A 13,155-nucleotide genomic window follows, 5' to 3' on the forward strand; every position below is an offset into this window, starting at 1 on the left:
TATGGACATAGCCCACCAGGCTCCTCTGTCCATGGGATTCTCCAGGCAAGAATACTGGAGTTGGCTGCAATGCCCTTCTCCAGGGGATCTTCCTGTCCTAGGGATCGACTCACGTCTCTTACATCTCCTGCTCTGGCAGGCGAGTTCTTTACCACTAATGCCACCTGGGAAGACCAATTTATACCATACTCTCCCCTGAAGAATCAAAATTGGTGAAAACACATATCGCTAGAAGCGGAGCTGAACAGAGGCTAAAGTCTATTGATTGAAAATCTATTTAAGAAACAGGGGAGGGAAAAAAAAAAAAGAAACAGGGGAGGTGACATCAAGATGGCAACCCAGATCATTTCCAACCTCAGTTCCCCTCACCAAGAAGACCAGCAACCAATTATGCACGGACTAGACACCATCATGAGAATCCCAGAACCTGAGGGTGAGCTTGAAGAATCTCCCTGAGTGACAGAAGGACCACACAAGCAGGAAAGAAGCACAGCTTTACCTTGGCTGCCAACCTCCCCCAGCTTGGCACAGCATCATGCCAAGAAGCCCGCTGGGCCTGTGGCCTCTCCAGGGGAAAGAGAGAGCACAGGTGGGTATCTAGCTGCCCCAGCCTTATGGAACACTTCTCAGGAAGCCCACTTGGGTCTCGCCTCACAAGGATCATGGGGACAATCTACAGAGTTAGACCAGTGGGGACCAGATAGAGACAGAGAAGCAGAGGAGGGCTTACAGCAATCAGTACTCAGATCTCGGAGGATTACGTTCCTCCGTCAGCTGTCCCTGGGCAGAGACCCAGCCAGCAACTGTGCCCATTCACAGAGCTTAACCATTTACCTTATTTGGCCAGGGAGCTAGGTTGGCAATTCTGCTTGACTTGGATCCCCAGCCAAGAGGCTACACCTGTCATGAATGAAGCCTGTTCTACAGCCCTGCTCAGGTAGGGAAGCAAATTTCCAGTTTCTCCCCAATGGCTGAGCCTAGCTTCCAGTCCCACCTGACCATGAAGCCTAGCCAGAGACCCTGGACAGCCACAAAGCAGCCCATCCTGCAGTCCCACTCAGACAGGAAACCAAGCCAGCAGCTCTGTCCAGTCGTTGGGCATAGCCTCTGGCCCCACAGAACCAGGGAGCCTGAACAGTGATACTGGGCAGCCCCAGAGCCCAGCCCACTACATCACCCAGCAGTGGAGCCCAGCCTAGGGACTAACACAGCTGCTGACAGAGCCGGAGCTTCACCGGAAGGGAGCACAGCCATGACCCCACCCCCGTCACAGAGCACAGCCTGTGGGCCCACTTGAACACAGCTTCCCTGGGGTCTCAGATGGTAAAGAATCTGCCTGCAATGCAGGAGACCCAGGTTCAATCCCTGGGTTGGGAAGATCTCCTAGAGAAAGGAATGGCAACCACTCCAGTATTCTTTCCTGGAGAATCTCATGGACAGAGGAATCTGGCAGGCTACAGTCCATGAGATTGCAGAGTCGGACATGACTGAGCTACTAAACACACACCACTTGACCAGAAAGTCTAGACAGCAACACAGCCCAGCTGGCCAGTCTCCAGCCTCACTCAGTTATAGGAAACAGCTTTGGGTGATCAAGGTGTCAAGTTTTACAGTGTTAAATCATTATGATTTGAGAATGTTTTATAACTTATTATTCTTTATTAGGATAAAGAATAACTTACCTAGAACCTATTACTCTGAAGTGGAGAGTTTTATGACAAAAAAATAACCAAAGAATCCTAAAATATCTGAGATTGACATGGGGTTCAAGTAAACAAACATGAGAGTTTGGAAGGCTAGAGACACCTGTAATGCCAGGCAAAATACTTGATACAACTGCTGTCCGTGATAACTTGAAAGACAGGCCGCTGCCTATGCATCTGTAGCTTTAAAATAAGTGGTTGGAAAGTGTTCTGTATTGTCTCCTATTGCCAGCCTTCAGCAAGGTATTATGTGGAAAAGATGAGCTCAGGCAAAAATTTGTCTGGTTTCCAAGCAATTACAGAAGGGAATAAACAAATTCAAATGTTTCACGAGGTTAGAAAATCTGTTTCTCCTTTCCCCAAATATGAAGAGAAAGTGAAAGTCACTCAGCCGTGTCTGACTCTTTGTGACCCCATGGACTATACAGTCCATGGAATTCTCTAGGCCAGAATACTGGAGTGGGTAGCCTTTCCCTTTTCCAGGGGATATCCCCAACCTAGGGATCAAACCTAGGTCTCCCGCATTGCAGGCAGATTCTTTACCAGCTGAGCCACAAGAGAAGCCCAAATATAAGGAGAGAAGGTGTTTAGACACCTTAAGCAACAAAATCCAATAAGACTTCTCAGCTAGGCAAACTAACTCAGCCTTGCAACAGACATCAAAATAAGGGTGCCACCTTCCCAGCCAAACCCTGACTTACGGCATCCAGTCTTCAGTTGAGAGACACAATAGTGAAGACAGGGAAAGCTTATGAATTACATATAGGCGAAATCTATCTGCATGGTAACCAGCATATGGAACTTACCAAAAGTGAATAGATTGAAAACTGTCAGAATTTTGGTGGAACTACCAAAGAAATCAGGAGGATGGTTTAAAGATGCCTCTTTTGGAAAAGTTTTAACATAACCCTTCAGGAAGGAAGGGACAATGGAAGCTACACACACTCCCAGAAAAGGCATTCTCACCAAAGTCTGTGTCTGATGTGAGTATAAAGGGTAATGGATGAGAAAGAACTTCCCAAAAGGAAAGCCAGGATCTGTGCGGAGCAGTGATCAAGGAAATTCCTCTCTGAAAGCAGAATCAGGGCCAAGGAAAGAATTTCTTCCACCTCAGGTTAGAAAGCTTTAAGAACGCTTTTTTAATAGAATTTCAGAATCTATGAACCAGAGATTGCCATGTCGCCCATCCCTTTCTTTTCCCAGTAGAGTTTTCTTTGTGTTTATCCTGTGCCTGCTCCACCATCCTAAGTGGGTAGGGAAAGATAACTTTCCTTCCCTGTTCATATGTCTATAGCTTAGAAGATGTCACTTCCAGCCCTCAGAAAGGGACTGCATCCCACCCAGAAATCTCAAACATGGAACTGGATGCAGCAATCAGATAGGCTGTCTGTCTTGGATGATGTGTTCTACACATGGGAGGAATATGAGACCGTCCTAAGTATCAACAGAACAAGCAACCATAAAATTTTCTTGAGTGTTCACAAAACCTTTCCAGGCACAAACTAGATTACATTTTCCCAACTTGCCTTCCATTTAGGTGTGATGGTCTATAACAGAGTTTTATAACCAATAAAATATGAATGTAATGATATGTCTCAGCTCTAGGTTTGGCCCATTAAAATCCCCCAAGGTGACCCTCCCTGTCTTTTTCTCTCTGCATGCCAGATTCAGAGATCCCAATAAGAGGATTCCAAAACCCTCGGGAACAGTACAGTCATAGAATCACACAAACAATGAGAAGTCTAGGTCCTCATAGAACCATGAAAGGAAAACGAAGAAAACAGCCAGGAGGCGACCATCAGCAAAGAGTGGAGAAAGTTTTCTAGAACCAAAGGACCATTCATTCTTAGTTTCTTCCACAACTTCCATGTTTCATTCAATAAATATGCACTTTTGTCATTGGAAGCCACAAGAGACATAATGTTTCAAAGTAACATTATCATAGTTCCGATTGTTATCTTCATCCATATTGATATGCATATATGAGAATGGGAGGAAAGGGATAATTTTTATCTTTATGGGACAATCGCTTTTAAAATATTGAGAGTCCCTTGGACTGCAAGGAGATCCAACCAGTCCATCCTAAGGGAAATCAGTCCTGAATATTTATTGGAAGGACTGATGCTGAAGCTGAAACTCCAATACTTTGGCCACCTGGTGGGAAGAACTGACTCATTTGATCTTTCCCTGGGAAAGATTGAAGGCAGGAGGAGAAGGGGATGACAGAGGATGAGATGGTTGGATGGCATCACCAACTCAATGGACATGAGTTTGAGAAAACTTCAGGAGTTGGTGATGGACAGGGAGGCCTGACGTGCTGCAGCCCATGGGGTTGCAAAGAATCAGACACAACTGAGCAACTGAACTGAACTGAATATTTATTTGAATATGCTCATTAGCAGCATTAAAAATGAACCAAGAAACTGGTAGACTCTCTCTGTGTCTGGGACTAAAGGAAAATATCCTTCCATTTTCGCAGCCTCCAAAAGTTTAGAAACCATCCAATGGACTACTTTCTACTTTTCTTTTGTCCAGTAGCCATGTGTATAAAAGATAGATGCAATCCTACAAAAATAAGACTTTTTTCTAGGGAAAGCTCAGAAAGTATAACTCTATTCAAAATATATTAGCCCATAAAATCAACTTACTACTATTCATATTTAGGAGCTTACTGAGAAATAAGTCTCTATAAGGTTATATAAAAAGTAAAGATAATAGAAAGCATTTTGAAGAGGTCACACACAAAAAGAGCCATAGTTCTCTCGTAATGGGGAAAAAATCACATTACAGGTAGCCTTTCTAGGAAGAAATGTATTGAATGCACCATAAACTTGAGAATACTGTGCCAAGGAGAACTAAGAGTCCATGTAAGTTGTCCTTTTGATTTAAAGTTATAATCCCTTGCCCTCCCTCAATTCCATATTGTATTTCAGCAACTCAAGGCTCTAAAGTGAGTTCATATAACACAGACAAGTACTATCTTAGTCTCATGCTTGCAAATACCCTGATTAACCTAAAGCAATGTGATTAGTGGGAAAACGACACCAGAATCAAAGTCAGGAGTCCTGGATTCCTGTCCTGGAGCTGCCACTAGCCAACTTTGAATAAGCCCTACAACTCATTTTTCTTTCCTGTAACATGGTTAAATTAGATAATCTCTAAGTCTCATGCCAGAAATTCTATGGCTCTCTGGCTGGTGGAAACCAGAATTGAAGAACTAACAGATTGTTCCGTCTCTGTTTGCAACTAAAAGACCCCCCTCCTCTACCACTCAGTCCTGCAGTAAATCTGGTCTTCCTTCCTTTTAGTTGTCCTTTCTCTTCTACTGCCAGGTCCCTGCCTTCATTCAACACTACCGTCCATTATTCTCCAACAATAAGGGTAATGTTCACTGCGCCAAATACTTGACATTCATTATCTCATTTAATCCTGACAACTGCCTCATGAAAGAGGTAAAACTATTTTCTCATTTTACATATCATGAGCCTGAGACTTAGGAAGGTAGTCTTTGCTTCCCTCTACCTATGACTGTTATATTCTAGGGTGTATGGTGGAGCAATCATTAAACACACTGAATGGAGTCCTTGGCCATGGTGACGAGAGTGAAAGGACCAGATGAACGATCTCACAGAGTCTCGGCTCACAACCGCTGTGCAGGGTGAAGCCCATCCCTTACGTGACGCCTGAGGTTACGGTGGGGCTGTAAAAGTTGCTTTGGGAAGGGAGTGATCCCTCAAGCTGCTTTACTCCAGTAACTTTCCCAGATCTCAGCGGCACTTTAGCTGCATCGGGAGTTTGGATGTGATGTATCCACCATGAACAAGGACAAGATCTTCACACTCATGAAATCTAATCACAACGGGTCAGGAACCAGAGACAAACATGTTGGTCACAGGGTCTTTCTTCCCCTCATACTTAATTCACTTTACTCTTATTTCTCTATGAGTATATTTTACTCACAAAGATGCTGTGAAAGCTAAACTATGAGAAGCGTTCAATTGTGACTGTAAAGAGTGAAAAGGTTTGGGGTCCTTGAGCAGGTCATCCTTCCTAAGCCCCAATTTCCTCATGTGTAAAATTATAAAAGTACCTATTTTCAAGGGTTTTTATAAGGATTGAATAAGATAATTTATACCACCTCACACTGGGTAGAATGGCTATTATCAAAAAATGAAAAATAATTGTTGGTGAGGATGTGGAGAAAAGGGGGAGTCCCAGTAAACGGTTGGTGGAAATATAAATAGGTGGAACTACTATGGGAAAAAGTATGGAGGTTCCTCATAACAAATTTATAATAAAACTACTATATAATCCAGCAATTCCACTTCTAGGTATTTATCTGAAGAAAATGAAAACACTAATTTGGAAAGATATATGCACCCCCATCTTCACTGTGGCATTGTTTACAACAGCAAAGATACAGAAACAACCCATGTCGACCGATAGAAGAATGGATAAAGAAAATCTGAAATATATGTGTGTGTGTGCATGTATATAAGTGGAATATTACTCAGCCATAAAAAAGAATGAAACCTTGTCATTTGTGACATGGATTACCTTGAGGGCATTATGCTAAATGAAACCAGTCAGACTGACAAAGACAAATACTAAATGATTGTCTTTACATGTGGAATCTAAAAAGAAAAAAAGCCCACAAAATAAAAAAAACAAGCTAGTAGATACAGAAGTTGGATTGATGGTTGCCAGAGGTGGGTAGATAGGAAGTACCTGATATGAGTGAAGGGGGATAAAAGAAAAAACAAAAAAACTTCCAGTTATGAAATACATAAGCCATGGGAATATAATGTATAACATGGTGACTATAGTTAAAAGATGCTTACTCCTTGTAAGGAAAGTTATGACCAACCTAGACAGCGTAGTCAAAAGCAGAGACATTACTTTGCCAACAAAGGTCCGTCTAGTCAAGGCTATGGTTTTTCCAGTGGTCATATATGGATGTGAGAGTTGGACTGTGAAGAAAGCTGAGCACTGAAGAATTGATGCTTTTGAACTGTGGTGTTGGAGAAGACACTTGAGAGTCCCTTGGCCTGCAAGGAGATCCAACCAGTCCATTCTGAAGGAGATCAGCCCTCGGATTTCTTTGGAAGGACTGATGCTAAAGCTGAAACTCCAGTACTTTGGCCACCTCATGCCAAGAGTTGACTCATTGGAAAAGACTCTGATGCTGGGAGGGACTGGGGGCAGGAGGAGAAGGGGACGACAGAGGATGAGATGACTGGATGGCATCACTGACTCGATGGACGTGAGTCTGGGTGAACTCCGGGAGATGGTGAGGGACAGGGAGGCCTGGCGTGCTGCGATTCAGGGGGTCGCAAAGAGTCGGACACGACTGAGCGACTGAACTGAACTGAACTGATAGTTTAAAATATTGTATTGTATATTTGAGGGCTTCTCTGGTAGCTCAGACAGTAAAGAATCTGCCTGCAGTGCAGGAGACTTGGGTTCTATCCCTGGGTTGAGAAGATTCCCTGGAGAAGGGAATGGCTACCCATTCCAGTATTCTTGTCTGGGAAATTCTATGGACAGAGGAGCCTGGAGAACTACAGTCCGTGGGGTCACAGAGAGTCAGACATGACTGAGGAACTTACACTCTATTGTATTTAAAAGCTGCTAGAGAGTAAATTTTAAAAGTTCTTATCACAAGAAAAAGTTCATAACCATACTTGGTGACAAATGTTAACTAGACTTGTGATCATTTTTCAATATATACAAATATCAAATAATTATGTTGTACACCTAAAACTAATATAATGTTTTATGACAATTATAGCTCAAGAAAGAAAAGACAATTTATGCGAAATGCTTGAAACTGTAAACAGTAAATTTTAGATACAAATGTAAATATAGATTAAAACAAATATTATTATATAAGGATACAAGGACATATATATACACATAAGTAAATGCATATATGATAGAAGATAGAAAGATGAACACATACAAAAGTGAGTCTGTACATACAAAATCTTTCTTTCCAGTGAGTTTGAGAAAGTCCTTAAAACAGCAGCGCCAGAGGCTCCTAAGTTCATTTTTATTGCACAGGGCTCTGGCGCCACCTTGTGGCCACATAGCATAGCAGTCCAGCACTGACCAACCACAGAAGCTGCGAAGTCTGACCTCTCCAAAGAATTTCCTTAAATACTGAAAAGATGAATAGCTTCCTTGATTGGAAGAACTCTATCTTGTTTCAGATGCAAACAGTGCATAAAGCTCACTCTATCATCCACAAACCCACGTGCGTGTTTTTTATTGAATTATCCCAACTAAACTTATTCTCCCTGTGCAGCTCAAGTTATGCCCTTAAGAATTCTGCACCTGTCAATCAATTGAGAGAGAGGCATGATACACAACTGACTAAAACAGGATCAGAAAGAGCTGGATGGAGGTGTGTAGACAGAAATGAACGTTTTGGAGGGAAACTAACCAGAATGCAAAAGCAAGACTAAGGGCAGGCTACACTAAGAGTTGGGTGGGAAAATTCGATTCAACACATTTTCTTTGAGCTCCAGCTCCTCTGGGTCAGGCTCTCTGCTAAGGGCTAGAGATCTGAAGATGGCTACTACCTTCAGAAGCTCACCGAGGAGATATCTTGAGGGAGTACTAAGGAATCACACCCAATACACCATGTTAGAAATTCTCTGTTTAACCCAAACAAGCAGTAAGTTGAGGAGAAGAAAACTACTAGATTTATAAAGCTAATTCTGGGACATCAACATGTTGCTAGGCCAAAGCAAAGTTTAATCCATATACGCTACTTCTTCTTTTGGAAAGAAAACAAAATCTTCCCCTTTGTTTTCCCCAGAGAAAAATTGTTCCCTCTTCTGAGGCCAAGTTTAAAACATTCCTTCTTCCATTGTATCTCCTCTCACCAACTGAATCCCAAATTCACCAACTGAAGCCCACTGTTTCTATGAACTTTAAGCACTCCAGTCCTAATTTTATTACTCAGGATTTGGTTCTGAGTGATTTTGCACTTTTTTCTCCAGTGAACTCAATCATTCATTTATCATGTCCCAATTTCTCCTAAATAAATACTGTACTCTTTGAAGGTACGAAACAGGCCCTCAATTTCTGCAGTCTCAAAGTCCCTGCCTCCATCGCTTCAGCTGGTCTTGATCCCCATATGGCATAAGCTCACTTACCATCCTTCACCTCTGCCCACAAGGCTATGTACATGGAAACTCTCCTTCTTCATCTTCCTTCCAAGCCCTCAGAAAGAGGTGGCCCGCTTCTTCTCGGAGACTCTTTCCACCATGTTTCTGGTTTTCATCATCTCCATTCACTTTTCTCCAGCACCTAGCATCATTCTTTGGTGATAAATCCTTAGGTTACTTCCACATCTTGGCTATTGAACATCAGGGTGCATATCTTTTCCAATCAGTGTGTTTGCTCTCTTCAGTAAGAGAGCGGGGCTGCTGCATAATACAGCAGTTTTAATTTTTTGAGGCCCCTCCATACTGTTTTCTTCAGTGGCTGCACCAAATTTACATTTCGACAGTGTACTAGGGTTCCCTCTTCTATACATCCCTGCCAACATTTATTATTTGTTGTCCGTTTGATAGGCATTCTGACAGGTGTGAGGTGATATCTCACTGTGCTTTTGATTTGCATTTCCCTGATGATAAGTGATGTTGAGCATTTTTTCATGTGCTCAACAGACTTTTTTCTTTCCTATCTCATTTGACTTTTTTTTATAACACTTGACACTGTGGACCACTTGCCCCTCCTTAAATTCTCCCCAGATGCTCTTCGTTCAGTAAGTGTTTATCAGCTTTTCACTATATCCTATGCTCTTACTTAGTTGAGGAATCAAATAGAAAGTAGCGATGCCTGCCCTCAGCACTTTCCAGTTTAGCAGGGAAAGCTGAATACCCTGTAAGGAGAGGTCAGGAGAAGAAGTAGATGAGTGTCCTGGTCTTCCTACTGAACTTTTCCATGCTCTTCTTTCCCCACAACAAAGGTCTCTGCAACTATGGATCACATACCCTATTCATGTATACATCCCCAACACAGCACATATATACTTCAGTTTCAGTTCAATTCAGTCTCTCAGTCATATCTGACTCTTTGTGACCCCATGAATTGCAGCACGCCAGGCCTCCCTGTCCACTGCCAACTCCTGGAGTTTACTCAAACTCATGTTCATTGAGTCAGTGATGCCATCCAACAATCTCATCCTCTGTCGTCCCCTTCTTCACCTGCCTTCAATCTTCCCCGGCATCAGGGTCTTTTCAAATGAGTCAGTTCTTCACATCAGGTGGCCAAAGTATTGGAGTTTCAGCTTCAGCATCAGTCCTTCCAATAAATATTCATGACTGATTTCCCTTAGGATGGACTGGTTGGATCTCCTTGCAGTCCAAGGGACTCTCAAGAGTCTTCAACACCACAGTTCAAAAGCATCAATTCTTCAGCGCTCAGCTTTCCTCACAGTCCAACTCTCACATCCATACATGACCACTGGAAAAACCATAGCCTTGACTAGACGGACCTTTGTTGGCAAAGTAATGTCTCTGCTTTTGAATATGCTATCTAGGTTGATTATAACTTTTCTCCCAAGGAGTAAGGGTCTTTTAATTTTATGCCTGCAGTCACCATCTGCAGTGATTTTGGAGCCCAAAACATAAAGTCTGACACTGTTTCCACTGTTTCCCCATCTATTTCCCATGAAGTGATGGGACCAGATGCCATGATTTTCATTTTCTGAATGTTGAGCTTTAAGCCAACTTTTTCACTCTCCTCTTTCACTTTCATCAAGAAGCTTTTCAGTTCCTCTTCACTTTCTGCCATAAGGGTGGTGTCATCTGCATATCTGAGGTTACTGATATTTTTTCTGGCAGTCTTGATTCCAGCTTGTGCTTCATCCAGCCCAGCATTTCTCATGATGTACTCTGCGTATAAGTTAAATAAGCAGGGTGACAATATACAGCCTTGACGTACTTCTTTTCCTATTTGGAACCAGTCTGTAGTTGCAGGTCCAGTTCAAACTATTGCTTCCTGACCTGCATACAGGTTTCTCAAGAGGCAGGTCAGGTGGTCTGGTATTCCCATCTCTTTCAGAATTTTCCACAGTTTATTATGATTCACACAGTCAAAGGCTTTGGCATAGTCAATAAAGCAGAAATAGATGTTTTTCTGGAACTCCCTTGCTTTTTCAATGATCCAACAGATATTGTCAATTTGATCTCTGGTTCCTCTGCCTTTTCTAAAACCAGCTTGAACATCTGAAAGTTCATGGTTCATGTACTGTTGAAGCCTGGTTTGGAGAATTTTGAGCATTACTTTACTAGTGTGTGATATAAGAGCAATTGTGCAGTAGTTTGAGCATTCTTTGCATTTCCTTTCTTTGGGATTGGAATAAAAACTGACCTTTTCCAGTCCTGTGGCCACTGCTGGGTTTTCCAAATTTGCTGGCATATTGAGTGCAGCACTTTCACATCATCATCTTTTAGGATTTGAAATCGCTCAACTGGAATTCCATCACCTCCACTAGCTTTGTTCATAGTGATGCTTCCTAAGGCCCACTTGACTTCACATTCCAGGATGTCTGGCTCTAGGTGAGTGATCACACCATCATGATTATCTGGGTCGTGAAGATCTTTTTTGTATAGTTCTTCTGTGTATTCTTGCCATCTCTTCTTAATATCTTCTGCTTCTATTAGGTCCATACCATTTCTGTCCTTTATTGAGCCCATCTTTGCATGAAATGTTCCCTTGGTATCTAATTTTCTTGATGAGATCTCTAGTCTTTCCCATTCTATTGTTTTCCTCTATTGCTTTGCACCAATCACTGAGGAAGGCTTTCTTATCTTTCCTTGCTATTCTTTGAAACTCTGCATTCATACGGGTATATACTTCCTTTTCTCCTTTGCTTTTTACTTCTTTTCACAGCTATTTGTAAGGCCTCCTCACACAGCCATTTTGCTTTTTTGCATTTCTTTTTCTTGGGAATGGTCTTGATCCCTGTCTCCTGTACAATGTCACAAGCTTCCATCCATAGTTCATCAGAAACTCTGTCTACCATATCTAGTCCCTTAAATCTATTATATTATACATATATATACTATTATCAGCTAATATCTCAAGATAATAAGGTGAGATTTGCCATTAGCTTCCCTGGTGACTCAGACGGTAAGTGTCCACCCACAATGCAGGAGGCACAGGTTCAAACCCTGAGTCAGGAAGATCCCTGGAGAAGGGAATCGCTACTCACTCCAGTATTCTTGCTTGGAGAATTCCATGGACAGAGGAGCCTAGTGGCCGACAGTCCGTGGAGTCACCAAGAGTTGGACACTACTGAGTGACTAACACTTTGATTTTTTTTCACTACTTGCTGGATATAAACCTGCATTTCAAATAGTCTTCTGTATGGTTTACCCAAAATTACTTCATAATCGAACTGACAAAAGATTAAATTTGGAGTAAGAAAAAAACTGCAAGCTGGAAAAGATATGGAAAAGAGGGAATCCTTAAACATTATTAATGGGAATGTAAACTGGTATAGCCACTATGGAAAAACAGTTAATAATAATAATAATAGAACCACCATATAACCCAGCAATTCCATTTCTGGGTATATGCTTGAAATAAATGAAATCACTATTCCAAACAGATATCTGAACTTCCACGGTCACTACATCATTATTCATAATATCCAAACAAGGAAACAACCAACCTAAGTGTCAATCAGTGGGTGAATGGATAAAGGAGATATATATATATATATATATATATATACACATACATATATATACACACACAAAATATGCATATTATATACATATTATATTATATATGTAATGTTATTACGTTATATATTATATATAGTTTTATATATTATATATATTTTATTATATATAGTTTTATATAACATTATACATTTTATATAATTATATGTATAATATATAAAACTATATATATTACATTATAACATATAATATATACATAATACATATTACATACATATTTAGTATATATATCATATTATTCTGGGGTAAAATCACATTCCACAAACATTTACAAGTCTGTTCCACCAATCTCCAAGTTACAAGAGATACACAGATAAAAATTGCCGAGGACCAGCCCCGGCTGATCCAGGGTATTCGAAGGGGAGCCGGCGTTGGCGACCTATTCAAATGGTAATTAGAGATATAAAGAGTAATAGAATGAGGATAGCTCAGTAGGAAAATTCAGTGGAGAAAAGAGGCTGAGTAGCTTGGTTTACGCGGAAAATCAATATAACCCGTGACACCAGGTTAGCTCTGACCACGGAGGCCGCAGGCGCCCTCTCGAATAGCGGAAGGTGCCCCACCTTAGACACCTTCTCGAGTGGGTCTTAGAAGCCCAGGCAAATAAGTGGTCGCAGAGGATATCCACGCTCCAGATGGAGACTTCAGCCGGAAGTTAAAGGAAAGAATGACATGGGGAGACCAAG

The 13,155-nt window shown here is 41.6% G+C and overlaps 1 long non-coding RNA gene across 1 annotated transcript; it reads left to right on the forward strand.

Moving 5' to 3' along the window:
• The first annotated feature begins 251 nt into the window (after positions 1-251).
• Positions 252-3,594, forward strand: LOC133246808 (uncharacterized). Its single transcript, XR_009736184.1, has 2 exons — positions 252-589; positions 3,369-3,594. It is a non-coding gene; the product is annotated as an uncharacterized LOC133246808 (long non-coding RNA).
• The last annotated feature ends 9,561 nt before the right edge of the window (positions 3,595-13,155 follow it).

Source organism: Bos javanicus, chromosome 4 (assembly GCF_032452875.1).
Source record: "Bos javanicus breed banteng chromosome 4, ARS-OSU_banteng_1.0, whole genome shotgun sequence".
Classification (NCBI taxonomy): Eukaryota; Metazoa; Chordata; class Mammalia; order Artiodactyla; family Bovidae; genus Bos; species Bos javanicus.